Raw genomic sequence first — 13,678 nt, 5'->3', positions numbered from 1 at the left:
TGGAATGAAAGAATAAAAGGAAGAAGAGGAAAAGTAAGAACAATGAAGGAAGGAAAAAAAGGAAGATTTTTTTTTAAGAATTAAATGTACTCAGCTCAATTTATAATCGCCAAAATGTGGAAACAGCCTAAATGCCCACCAGCCCAGGAATAGGTTAACAAGCTGTGGTATATGTATACCATGGACTACTATTCAGCCATTAAAAAGATGGAGACTTTACGTCTTTGGTATTAACCTGGACAGAGTTGGGACACATTCTTCACAAGAATGGAGAATCAAGAATCCAATGTACTCAATTCTAATATGAAGCCAGTAGATGATCTAATACACACCCACATAAGAGAAAAACTCAAATCAATTCAAGGTGGGGGGAGAGGGAAGAGGCAGGGGGAGAGGAGCTAAGAGAGGGGGATGGCTGTGCTCCCACTTAATGGGCACAATGTTGGGGTGCATGGCACACCTCTTAGGGGTGGGACACAGTTATAAAAGGGATTTTACATAACAAATGCAAACGCTATAACCTAATTCTTTCTACCCTCAATGACCTGATGCAATAAAATAACAATAATAATTAACTGGGGCGGTGTCTGTGGTTCAGCAAGTAGGGTGCCTGCCCCATATACTGAGGGTGGCAGGTTCAAACCTGACCCCAGCCAAACTGCAACAAAAAATAGCCGGGCGTTGTGGCAGGTGCCTGTGGTCCCAGCTACTTGGGAGACTGAGGCAAGAGAATCGCCTGAGCCCAAGAGTTGGAGGTTGCTGAGAGCTGTGATGCCACGGCACTCTATGGAGGGCAACAAAGTAAGACTCTGTCTCTAAAATAATAATAATAATAATTAAATGAACTTCTAAAATGCGAATCCTTAATTTAGCTGTTCGGGTAGTCTAATAACTACAAACATAAAGAATGTTATTTCCCAATTGTTTGAAGAAGAAGAACAGAGAACTTTAAACCTCTGTTTCATCGACTTCTGTATTTCATCAGCTTCTGAGCAGGAGCCAGCCAAACGCACACTGGGCCAGGTGTGAAGTACATGGCTTCTCTCCTCCATCTGCCACGTTATGACCTCAAGCAGATCATTTCACATCCTTTGCCTCAGTTTCCTCCTATAAAAAATGAGGCACTCAAACCTCCTGAGCCCTTCCAACTCAAGCAAACTGATGTTCTAGGGTTGGTTCTCAGTCATTTGAACAACAAGTTGGACAGGAATTAGGAAGTCGGCTCTAAAGTCACTGAACAAAAGTAATGAACTCGTTCAGGAGGAACAGCCTTGGATTGTTGTAGGAAGCTGATGTCCGAATGTGAGTCTTATTGTTTAGTAAACATAAAGAGTAAAGTAAATAAGCCCTCTGATACTTCAAAGTTGCCCGAGAGGCACTGAGGGGTTGGGGCGGGGGGGGACCTGCCCCCATCTCACCATTGCATTCTCAGCGCTTGGCACAAACCAGGCAGAGAGTAAGTAGGGGCTCCAAAAAAGGCAGGTGGGGTGGGTCCTTTATGGGTTTCCCAATAATAAAACTCAGACTCTAAATGATCACATAGAAAGAATTAAGAGGTATGTGAGGCCGGACACCATGGAGGCTCCCACCTATAATCCCAGTAATCTGGGAGGCCAAGGCAGTTGGAGTTAAAGACCAGGAGTCAGAAGCTGCAGTGAGCTCTGATGATCCCAATGCACTCCAGCCCCGGCAACAGAGCAAGACATTGTATTAAAAAAAAAAAAAAAATTTGGCCGGGGCTGGGTTTGAACCTGCCACCTCCAGTGTATGGGGCCAGAACCTTACTCCTTTGAGCCACAGGCGTGGCCCCCAGAAAACAATATTTTTAAGAAGCATTTACATTTTTATTAAACATTATCTTACTTTTATATATGACTTCCTATTTATTAATCCATGTTAAAACATATTTCTTTTTTTTTAATTAAATCATAGCTGTGTACATTAATGCAGTCATGAATGCCTAATTAATCATTGAGCTAAGACCCTAGATCAGTGTTCTAGAATCTTTTCCTTCTCAAAGACGTTTCATCATATCATATAATCATTAGGTTGCCAGTGGAAATCAATTCCAGTTTTTCAGCTTTTTCACGTGTTTGTGCTTGGCTTAGGGTAGGGGTTTCATAGCAATCTGGTGAACAGATTTGATTCGAATGAGCAAGAACAACAGAGAAATTCAATTTTCCTGAAATTTCCAATGTTCTTGCAGGTTAATTTGGGTTTTGTTTTTTAGGTTTTGGGGCACCGTTTCAGTTTCCTCCTGTCTTTTGAAGTAATGCTCTAAATCTCATACTTTTCTTATTGCAAAAATAAAGTTTGTAAAGTAAACTAATATATCCTTTCTTATGCCCGGGGTCAGAGATTGAAACAATAACTAAGAAAAATAAGAACTCTCCCTCATTTATCTGGTCGACGTAGCCCAAAGCATTGAAACACACCAAGAGAAAGAGAGGGTCCTTTGCAGCCATCCGGTAAGGAACAAAGAGCAGGAAAATTTATCAGTCCTGGGATAAATTACGATATTTTCGAGTACATGTAAGAAAAGTCCTGGGTTCCAAGTACCTTAATGTAAAATGGGTTATTGGCCCACATACCTAAGATAGCTGTGCCAATACCAATACTCGTATCAGTGGCGTGAGGGTCCCTCTCTCCCACTCTCCCCTTCTCAGCCCTGATAGCTCCAGCAAAGAAGGACCTGGCTTTGGTAACAAGACACACCTGAGTCAATCATCACAGCATGGGGGATGGAGAATTTTTTGTTTTGTTTTGTTTTTTGAGATAGAGTCTCGCTATGTCACCCTCAGTAGAATGCCGTGGCATCAGAGCTCACAGTAACCTCAAACTCTTAGGTTTAAGCAATTCTCTTGCCTCAGCCTCCCAAGTAATTGGGACTACAGGTGCCCACCACAACGCCTGGTTATTTTGTTGTTGTTGTTGTTGTCATTGTTGCTTAGCAGGCCCCGGCTAGGTTCAAACCCACCGGCCCCAGTGCATGTATCTGGCACCCTAACCACTGAGCCACAGGTGCCTGGAGATTTGTTTTTGCACAGCCTGCATCCCTGACCAGGCCCTGTGACCGGGGAAAACAGCGGGTACCAGGATGGAGAGCCCCCCCAACATCAGGTGAAATTGGGCACTGGCTCTATCTAAAGCAAAGGAAATTGTCAGGCAGAGCCCAGTCACACAGCACCAGAATCAGGGTATCTGATGTTATTACCTGCAAAGTTACTGACTCACGTTCATTGAGGACTTGGATCGCTGACTTTAAAATCTTTGTTCACTGGCCTGACAGTGGCATCCATGCAGCGGACGTACTTGACTGCCACCCACCTGAGCGTCCGTGTTTCTTGACTTTGTACATGCCATTGTTTTCCTTTCCACTCCACTTTTCCAAGCAGTGGGCATTGCCTGGGTCTCGCTGTTACGTGAGTTACGTGAAACTGTTTAACTCCTGATATCTTAAAGTATGGTCTCGCCATTTTGACCATAACTTTCTACCCCTTCTCCTACTTTGAGCTCTCAATCCCACCACATCCTACTCACCTGCCTTCAGGACTACACCTTGGCTATCAGCAGCCCTCCTCAGGGTCCCCAGTCCCATCCTAATCTATACTAGATGGCTGCCTTCCAGAAACACCTCTTCAACACCTCTCTCTCCTTAACCTTGTCCGGGGATCAGACCGGTATATATTGGTTTCCTAAGACAGACTGTGCCTGACATAGTGGCAAAAGTGGAAAAAATGAAAAAATAAGACACTTACGGTAAGAGGCAACAAATCCTTTTCTAGGGGGAGAATTAAGGTAAGAAATGGTCCTTCAAGAAGGACATCAATGTGGGAATGAAAGTATAATTTGGAATAAATGGTAAAATACAATCATTCCAATTCTGAAAAGAATAACTCGCTTTCAGTTAATAATTATCTTAACAGGTATGTTGGACTCTAGAATAGCAAGAGATGTTTATGGTAGTTTGAAAGGTCATGTGGAAACCAAATCCCCCCAGCCTTTTGTCTCCCAACAAAGATAACAGGAAGCCGAAGGTAAAGCTCCCAAGATTTAAATCCAAATACTAATTTCCTTTCGAGAAAAACGAAGGTTAAGAACCAATGAACCAGAAAATGAAAATATCTGTGAGTGACTGGGGGAAATGGATCATTTTTTCCTTTATTGTGGGGCAAAAACATAAAGCCTTTGGCTGTGTCCCTCACCAGAGGGAGTGACAATTGTCATCACGAGCTCATATGACATGAATTTCGAAGAGGGGCTCTTGTTGATTGAAATAATATCTTTGCCACATTTGCCAATGAATGGCAAGAATATGTACGAGACCTAAAAAGGACAAAGGTGCAGATTTAAATTAAATGTGAACGTGGTGGAAATTTTGTGATGGGACAGTTCTTTTACATGGCTGGAGTCTCTGGACATTTTTTGAGAAGTAAAGATTTGTATATAATATGTCATAAGTATGTCATATTATATATACTGTATACTTTTTTTACGTTGAGACAGTGTCCTGCTCTACTGTCCAGGACAGAGTGCAGTGGACGTAGCTCCCTGCAACCTCAAACTACTGGGGGCTCAAGATTTGTTCCTGCTTCAACCTCCTTAGCAGCTGGGACTATAGGTGCCCACCACCGTGCCCAGCTAACTTGTCTGTGTTTTGTAAAGATGATGGTTGTTCTTGCTCTTGCTCAGGCTGGTCTCAAACTCTTGGCCTGCATGAGCCTCTCAAATGGCTAGGATTGTGGCTGGGATAATGCCATACCTGCCCACAATATTAAAACAGGTAAAAATGGAGAGGAATACCAATTAGACTACTTCAGTTTTCAGGGTGAGCATATCAATACAGGCGTCGGGGCTCAGCACCCGTAGCTCGGTGGGTAGGGCGCCAGCCACATACACCAGGGCTGGTGGGTTAGAACCCAGCCCGGGCCTGCCAAACAACAAGGCAACTACAACAAAAAAATAGCCGGGTGTTGTGGCAGGTGCCTGTAGTCCCAGCTACTTGGGAGGCTGAGATAAGAGAATCGCTTAAGCCCGAGAGTTTGAGGTTGCTGTGAGCTGTGATGCCATGGCACTCTACCCAGGGTGACATAATGAGACTCTGACATAATGAGACTCTGTCTCAAAAAAAATACAGGCATGAGTTACATCTAAGAGCTTGTCACCCCCCAGCCCTGCAGGAGGATGCTCTCTCTTAACATAACACAGTGGAGGCCTTCATTAGCACTTTCAGCAGTATGGAGACCCACCCTAATCGTCTGTGCCATTGTACAGGGTGCAAGTATACTTTGTAAAAATGATCATCTTCTTCATGAATCATTGGTGAAGGCAAGGAAAATACAGAAGTGACCCTACTGAGTCCTAATAATCCTGAGTTACTCACAGTTTAACCCACAGTAGTGAGAGTTTATTCTGTATTTATTTATTTATAATTTGGGGAGCGGGAGCAAGAGACTTTAATTCCCGGACAGGCTGAAATTCTTATGCAACTGAAATAACGTCCCATGCAGAACAATCAGTGCTCATCACTGGAGAGACTCTCTGAGGGCACGACCTTCCCTGTTTTGTTTTGCTTATCATTTCCGTTTGTTCAGTCTGTAGCAGGGAGCCTGATGCAGAGTAGATACCAAATAATTATGGGTTAAATAAGTACTTTACCAGAGGTAGAAATTCAACTCGGGTACTATAAAGAGAAAAGAGAGGAATATGGATCACTTAGACTGTGACGGAGGTTTTGCGGGGCACTGTGTATCCATCATCACTTAGTTCTCTCCAGAGCCCTGCAAAACACGGATGTTAAGTGTCACACCTAGGTCAAGAGTGTTAAAGGCCTCGATCCTGAATCCAGCCAGCAGGCCTTGGATTAGCTCACCTCGTCTCTAGACCGTCCTGCCCCAGCTCATTTGCCATCTCCTCAGTCCTTGATCCATCCCAGAATCTGGGCGTCCTGCTCCTTGGCCTCTCCCAGCTCTGCCTCTTGCTAACTCCTACCCAATCTGTAGTTCTCTGCTTCAATTCCTCAGGGGAGTCCTTCCCCCAGCCCTTCCTGGATTAGAGCAGGTTCTCCAGAATTGTCTGCAGCTCTGATTCCACCTGTAACTTCATGATAATTTGGGCAAGTCCTCGTTTCAGTCATACCTTGAAGGACCTCGTCTGGCGTGTTGATTGTTTTAGCCCCATTTCCTATTATAGTCTCTGACGTATCATGTGGGTTTGTGTGTTGTTAAAATGATGTAATGATTGAATGAATGATGAGAAAACTCAGCTTGAAGAAGTCACTTAGTCAAAGTCCCACAGTTAGAAAATGCGACAGTAGATTATAACCCGGGGCTGGGAAATTCCAGAAGCTACCGTTTAGGTTAAGAAAATGGAAAGCTGGTGTACTACCAAAGCTCTCTGAGATTAAATGAGCAGATGGTTAACAGGGATAAACACCATATCCTGGATTATATGAAAATGTGACAGATCTCTGATGTTCATACCGACCTCCACCACACATAATGTATGGGGTGTGTGTATATAGCCAGATACTGCACTAAATTTTGTACGCGGGCTATGCTTTCTTAAGCCTCATAATACTCTTAATATAAGTGGTATCATTATTTTCATTTTAAAGGTTTAAAATAGTCCCTTAAAACGGGAAAGCAGAGTCAGGCAACTTGATTCGCTGGCCCACACTCCAGAGTTTTACGAGGTTTTCACACTCAAAATCTGGAATTTTTGTTGTGTTGTCTTTCTTGCTTACTTGTTTTCTTAGAACTACAGACTTTCAGTGACTAAAGGTAAGGGTGGTCCAGTCGCCAAAAAAGTGACCGTGAATTTGGCCTGGTTTACCTTGAATGTACCACCCAGAAGGAAGGACTTAGTCTCTGAGCCTCTTTCCCAAAAATACTTAATTTTTCTAGATATATAATATGGAAATGAGGCTGTCAACCTTTCATAAAAAGGAAATAGTTTTCTTGAAAGAGAGGTACCCAGGCTTGTGCCATGCTGAGGGGAAGAAAAACACCTGGGATAAAGAACCAGGAATGGCCTTTCCGGCTGTCATGGAGGACACTGCTGCCCTCTAGTGCCTCAATATGATATAAGCACTGAGGCTGTTCCAGGACGGCTCTCCCTGTGCACCATACAAGCTGCCCAAGGCCTCTGCAGGTGTCCTGCCACACCTGGCTGACAGTAGCCAGGCCTGGGGGCACTTTGGGGGCACGTCTGCTGGAGTGGAAGAAGAGGGAGGTGTTACCACCCCTCCTGAGTGCTTGGAAGCACTGAGGTTTTAGGCCCAGCTTTTTTTTTTTTTTTTGACCTTTTGCAATTGTTCCCTGCAGAGAGAGGGAAGAATTCTTCTCTAAAGAACAAAAAGAGGAAGGGAAAGGAGGGTGGAAATGTCTTAAGTATTTGTAACAATACTTAACAGAATACAATTAGGCAAGAGTAAATGTTCCATGGACTTAGAGCCAAGCTTTGGAGGCTCAGGACTGCCTCTGGAAATTGTAGGTCACTGAGGAGCAAATTTGCGAGAGGGGGACAAACTACCCCTTTCTTAGAATTGGTAATCAGAAAGAAAAAAGTAGAAAGAAGTATAAATAAAGTGTGTTTAGGGCTGGGTCTGACCTGCTGTCCACCTCTCTCACGAGAGCAGAGTTAGTGGCCGTAGTGAACCATGATGACATGACTAAATTCCAGCCTGGGTGACAGCAAGACCCTGCCAGGAAGGAAGGAAGGAAGGAAGGGAGGGAGGGAGGGAGGGAGGGAGGGAGGAAGGGCATAATCAACTAATAAAATGTAAAATAAAATTTATTTCTGCTTTAGTTATAGACAAACTTCTGCTCTAGACAGAGCCCACTTAGTGTAAGGAATACTATTCTTAGCATTCGTAAAAAGAACATTCAATTTTGCCAACACAGCTGGTCTTTACACAGCTGAGTCTACAGCCTTGACAGGATATATTCCTTTCAAATTGAGTTAAACTAAGGCCCCCCAAGAAATATAGTTGCTCAATGTAGGGGATATACTTGTGAATGTAACTGTAGAAAAGACTGTTGTTAAAGAGACACTGATGTGAGAACCCAAGTCAACCCACACTGAGAAGAAGCAGGTGCTCATATCTAAAATGCCACTCAAGATTCTTGTCTCCTGGTCATTCATTCAAATACAAATCAGGTTACTGCTGAGAGCAAATTTTCTTATAGATCCAGTTAAGGGCCCAAAACAGTTGACCTTAAGATACAGAGATTATCCTTGTGGGCTTGATCTAATCTCATGAGCCCTTTACAGAGAAGGAAGTCGGAAAGAAAGGGTGAGGACGCAAGAGGCCTTAGCTTTGCTTTGTTTTGAAGACAGAGTAAACTACACTGGGGGGGGGGGGTGATTTACTGAGGGAGAGGCTGAGACAGAAGCGTCCAACAAATAGCTGGCAAGGTAACAGGGACCTCAGACCTCCAACTGCAAGAAACTGAGCTCTGCCAACAGCCTGAATGAGCTTGGGAAAACCTGCAAGGCCCAGGTTAGAACCACAGCCAGCTGACACTTTGAGTACGAGACTGATGACGGAACACAGCCAAGCCATGACAGATTTTTGTCCCAGAGAACCACGTAGGACACATGTGCGCTGTCTCAAGTCACTAAGCTTATGGTAATTTGTTACACAGCAACGTAAAATTAATATGCAGGCCTTCTCCCTGCTGACTGTTGTCTTTCCCCCCCCCCAGAATGTTTTTGGGTACTTAATAGTGTCATCATTCACAAAATGACCCTCACCAAATGAGCCCTCTCTTTGGCAGAATGTTAGGAAAATTCTTTTTTGACAGCATCTAAATGCAAGAATTCTACAGTCATCCTAATACAGATTCAAATCTCTGGCCAAACCCCAGGAAGCCTTTTCCTACAAAATGTAGGCAATCTCTTTTTGTAGAATTGGTATAAGTTAAGTTGAAGAAAGAATGTTTTAAAAAAATCAGGCCAAGTGCAGTGGCTCACACCTGTGAGTGGGCAGTATTCTGTGAGTCCAAGGCCAGAGAATCACTTGAGCTCAGGAGTTTGAGACCAGCCTCCTCTCTACTGAAAATAGAAAAATTATCTGGTTGCGGTAGTGGGCACCTGTAATCCCATCTACTCGGGAGGCTGAAGCAGGAGGATGGCCTGAATGCAGGTATTTCAATTTGCTATGAAGTAGGCTCATGCCACTGCACGCTCGTCTGGGGAAAAAAAAATCAAACTTGTAGAGTGCCTAATATACCATGCTAGAAGTTCTGTACATGTAACTTCTCCTTTCTTCACTACAAGATACTATTAGTTCACATGTTTTTTAGACTTAGAGCAAGACATTTAGGTGATTTCTTGATTAGCAGCACAGATGAAAATTATACACTTTTTTTTTTGGCTGCAAATCTCATGTAAGTTTCTTCTTCCACATGGTCAGAGGCAAGAGCTGGAGCTGCAGAAACTTTGCCTGTACTTTGGATTTCTGCGTCATCCTGGGTGATCTTGAGCCCTCCTGGGCACAGAATGCACCTGTATCCTGGCACTCGGCCAGCTGAGTTGAATCTCAATCACTTACTTCTCACTCTTTTTCTAGTGAGGATATCTAGGGAACTATTTTCCTACCTTTTTTTCTCCTTAATCTGCAATTCATATTTAATCACTTTGACCCCAGGACTGTGTTGAGGGAAATCTGGTTAATGCAGATTTCGAAAGCAGTGAAGGATCCAACCTGTTGATGGTATCCAGTATTTGGAGTTCCTTTGGTTTTGTTCCTACATGGTCTATTTTCACTTTTCATTTGTTTTATTTTCCTGTCCTGTCAGTATTTCTTAGAGGTCAAGGCACACATAAGAAGACTTAGACTCATAAAAGAGTAAAGGATTTTCTACGTGTTCCAGTACCTGGGGAGATTAGAACTGAAATTTAAAGCCAGTTCGAGTTCTCTCCCCCACCCCCAGTGGTAAGATAGGATTTTATAAGACAGAAAGGAAGACAGAAGGAGTTAAAAGTACCAGAGCTTCTGGCAAAGGGGAAGACCCAAGTTGGAAGTCTTCCTAGTTCTAGTTCTTCTTTTTTTTTGCAGTTTTTGTCCAGGGCTGGGTTTGATATACCTCCTGTATATGGGGCCGGTGTCCTACTCCTTTGAGCCACAGGCCCCGCCCCCCTAGTTCTAGTTCTTAATGATCAGCTTTGATGACCTGAAAACTGAAAGGCTAATCCTGTGATTTTTAAATAAGCTCTCTATAGCTCAATTGTTGACTACATTAAGGATTTTTGTGTTGAAATAGAAAGCTGTTTTTTTTTTTTTTTTTTTTTACTAGTGGTCTCCCCTTAATTTCTGTGATCATGTCCATGCTACTTGGTCCCAAGGCCCCACAACCCCTGAAACTTCCTTGCTCTTGGTCTTAGGTGGGAACTTGACCTTGGGTGCAACCAAGATATTAACTTCCGAAGTTCTTCATAACCATTTAGACTCCAGAACTGGCCAGGACTTGAGGTGTCTATAAGAGAAAGTGACAACTGGGAAATATCAGCCCAGGGCATCAGCACAATTGGATAGAAAAGAACGGGAAAATAACAGGAAAAAAAATGTTTTTAGATGCATGGAGTTCTAAAAGTTTAGGCACAAGTTTTCAAGGATATTACTAGAACTAGTTTATTTTCTAATTTCTTAACGGCTAAAAAATGACTATTTTTCCATTCAGGTTAAGCACTTTTAATATCCCCTGTTCTTAATACTGCTGGGTTCTGTAAAGTTTGATCCCTGCCCTCAAATTTTACTGACCATAAAGGGAGCAGAGAGGTCCACAAACAGAATCTGTTGATATCAGCTGATATCTCAGTTTGTCACACTGCACCATTTAAATTTTGAAAATTGACCTGCAATGTAAAATGTTAGGACATCTTTAAAGTATCATGCTACATGCAAAATAACATTGTGACTGGTGTGCCAAGCATATGGCCATGTATGTCCCCCTCTGCTCCAGGGATGGGTGTCAGAGTTGATGAAATACATAGAAGCTTAAAAGGTGTGATAGTACATGTATCATAAAAGGCTTCCCAAATAACTATGTATTAGCTAATTTATCTAATTTAAGCCTATGAAATATTTATATTTTTTGAGAAGAGTTTTCTCTAAATGTTTAATAACAGCTCTGAACCTGAGGCAAGGGCATATGCCAGAAGAGAATGATTTAAGAGAAGAGATTTTGGCTAAAATAGTGGATAAATATTGTCAGAGTAGGCAGTATATTATGATTGTGTTATTATAATGAATCTCATTTACATACCAATGCAATAATTTCTTGTGCATTTCACCAGAGTTCTGACAACTTTCAAGGAAGTGGCTGAAGGGTTTTTATTTATGAGGTGAAAGTATAATGACTCATGACACACCTCACAAAAGAAGTTCATTAGCAATTTCCTATGCTTACATGATCTTTCTCCAAAGCACCACTCCCAACACTTTTCATGGTAACTGTATTTCTGACGTACTCCTGGAAGCATTGCTAGGGAAAACTTTCATTTAAATTAATGACTAAAATGCTCCTGGCTTCCTACTGACATTTATTTCCAGGATGGTAGCCTTTATTCTTTTCAGCTGTCATTTATGATTACAGTATTCCCCTGTCTTTTAGGGAAAAGTCTGATGATATTAGATAGAGTGAATTCAATTTCTAATGCTGGAGTAGGAGGCATAGCTCATATGTGCTTTATAAGCTCATTTGTTGAAATCCTAAAGCCCAATTTGATGGTATTAGTAGGTGGGGCCAGGGCCAGACTTGGTGGCTTGCACCTGTAATCTTAGCACTCTGGGAAGCCGAGGCAGACAGATTGCTTGAGCTCAGGAGTTCAAGACCAGTCTGAGCAAGAGTGAGACCACACCTCTCTCACACTCTTGGGCTCACAGCCCAAGAGTTTGAGGTTGCTGTGAGCTATGAAGCTACAGCACACTACAAATGCTGAAAAGTGAGACTCTGTCAAAAAAACTAAAAAGTGTAGCATTTGGGAGGAGTTTAGATCATTTGGGCAGAGCCCTAAGGATTGGGATTAGTCCCCTTACATAAAAAGACCCCACAAGCTACACAGTGGCAGTATTATAGCCAATGAGATTTTATCCTAGACAAAATTATTACTAATTGAAAACTTTTCCTAAGGCCCCACTGTGACAACTTGCAATATAGATGGCATTGGAAATTTTTGACAATCTCTAAAGAGACTGAGATTAAAAAAGGATCCCGCACCCCAAGCTAGATTCCCCTTCTACCATGTAAGGGCACGGCTGGACGGTGCCATCGATGAGGCAGGAATGCGCACTCACCAAGGACTGCATCTGATGACCCTGGGAGCTCAGACTTCCCAGCCTTCGGAACTGTGAGGAATAAATTTCTGTTATTTATAAGCTACCCAGCCTATGGTGGTGTGTTATAGCAGCATGAACAAACTAAGACAGTCTATATATTCTTCTACTCAGATGTAGATTCCACAAGGGTAAGACCTTTGACCTGTGTATTGTTGCAGCCCCAGCTCCTGGAAGAGTTTCTAGAATAATAGGCTTGCACTATGTATTTGTAGCAATGGAAATCAGTGTGTATGAATGTGAGATGGATAAAGACGAATTCACCTGGTGGGATTTTTCACCCTGAGATTTGACCAGGAGCTTTCAGTTGGCAGAGAAGGGATTTTTCTGACACATACACGTGATTAAACATAAAACAAATGCACATAAGGTAGGTAATTTCTAAGTAGCATCTCACATTATAAGATGCATCTATCAAACGTGTCTAGAGACTCAAGGTAGCTAATAAGTTTGCTGAGCACAGATGTCTTTTTCCTTCTTAGTCCCATCTCTCATGAGTGTCACTTTTAACTCGGAGGCAGCTTTCCAGTTCTAACCTTGCACAGATTTACCACCTGCTGGCAGACAGCCAGGTACTTGCCCTCTCCTTCCTAGTCCAAGCAGATGGCTGGGAGATAAATAGCCAATAAATCATAACTTCCATGTGTGAGAAGGTCCAGCTACGAAGTGTTTATTTAGTCTAAAAATTGTCCTGTTGCTGCTGGCTAGATACAGCCAGTTAGTTAAAAGTTGTGAGTGATTAGCTGTGTACATGCCTCCTTTCCTTTTTGGACTCTAAGCTGTTGATTGTTAATTCATTTATATATTTATTAGGTTTCTTATAGGAAACAGAACCAAGAGGATGTGTGTATAGAGAGAGGAAGAGATTGATTAAGGAATTGGCTCACACTTTGTGGAGGCTTGGCCAGTCCAAAATCTGACGGGGGAAGCTGGCAAGCTGGAGCCTCAGAAGAGTTGTAGTTCAAGTCCAAAGGCAGTCTTCTGACAGACAAGGAGGAACCCGTGCTGGAGGTGAAGTCTCCAGATATCTGCTGGAGAATTCTTTCCTGCTCTGGGGAGGTCGATCTTTGTTTTGTTCAGGACTTTAACTGATTCTATGAAGCCTACTCAAACTGCAGAGGGCAATTTGCTTCACTTTAACATTCGCCCCATTAAATGTAAATCTCACACCTAAACACCCTCACAGAAATCTCCAGAATAATACTTGAGCAAACAAATACTTGGGCATCAGGGCTAAGGCAACCTAACACGCAATACTGAACTGAACTTCAAGGTTGGCTTGTATGCTTTCTTCCTCATTTGGTTTTGATTGTTTTTTCTTTGTTCTAATCCTGTTGG

At 42.7% G+C, this 13,678-nt stretch overlaps 1 protein-coding gene and 1 non-coding gene across 2 annotated transcripts in view; both read left to right on the top strand.

The window, feature by feature from the left end:
• The window catches only part of KCNIP4 (potassium voltage-gated channel interacting protein 4), a 415,573-nt gene that overhangs the window by 377,567 nt on the left and 24,328 nt on the right, over positions 1-13,678 (top strand). The window lies entirely within an intron of this gene.
• On the top strand, positions 12,060-12,199 carry LOC111726533. The gene has a single exon (XR_002774291.1). It is a non-coding gene; the product is annotated as a U4 spliceosomal RNA (small nuclear RNA).

Source organism: Otolemur garnettii, unplaced genomic scaffold, assembly GCF_000181295.1.
Source record: "Otolemur garnettii isolate 467f Iridium unplaced genomic scaffold, OtoGar3 scaffold00069, whole genome shotgun sequence".
Taxonomy (NCBI): domain Eukaryota; kingdom Metazoa; phylum Chordata; class Mammalia; order Primates; family Galagidae; genus Otolemur; species Otolemur garnettii.
The sequence above is the reverse complement of the archived record's forward strand: the minus strand, read 5'-3'. Positions and strand labels throughout refer to the sequence as shown.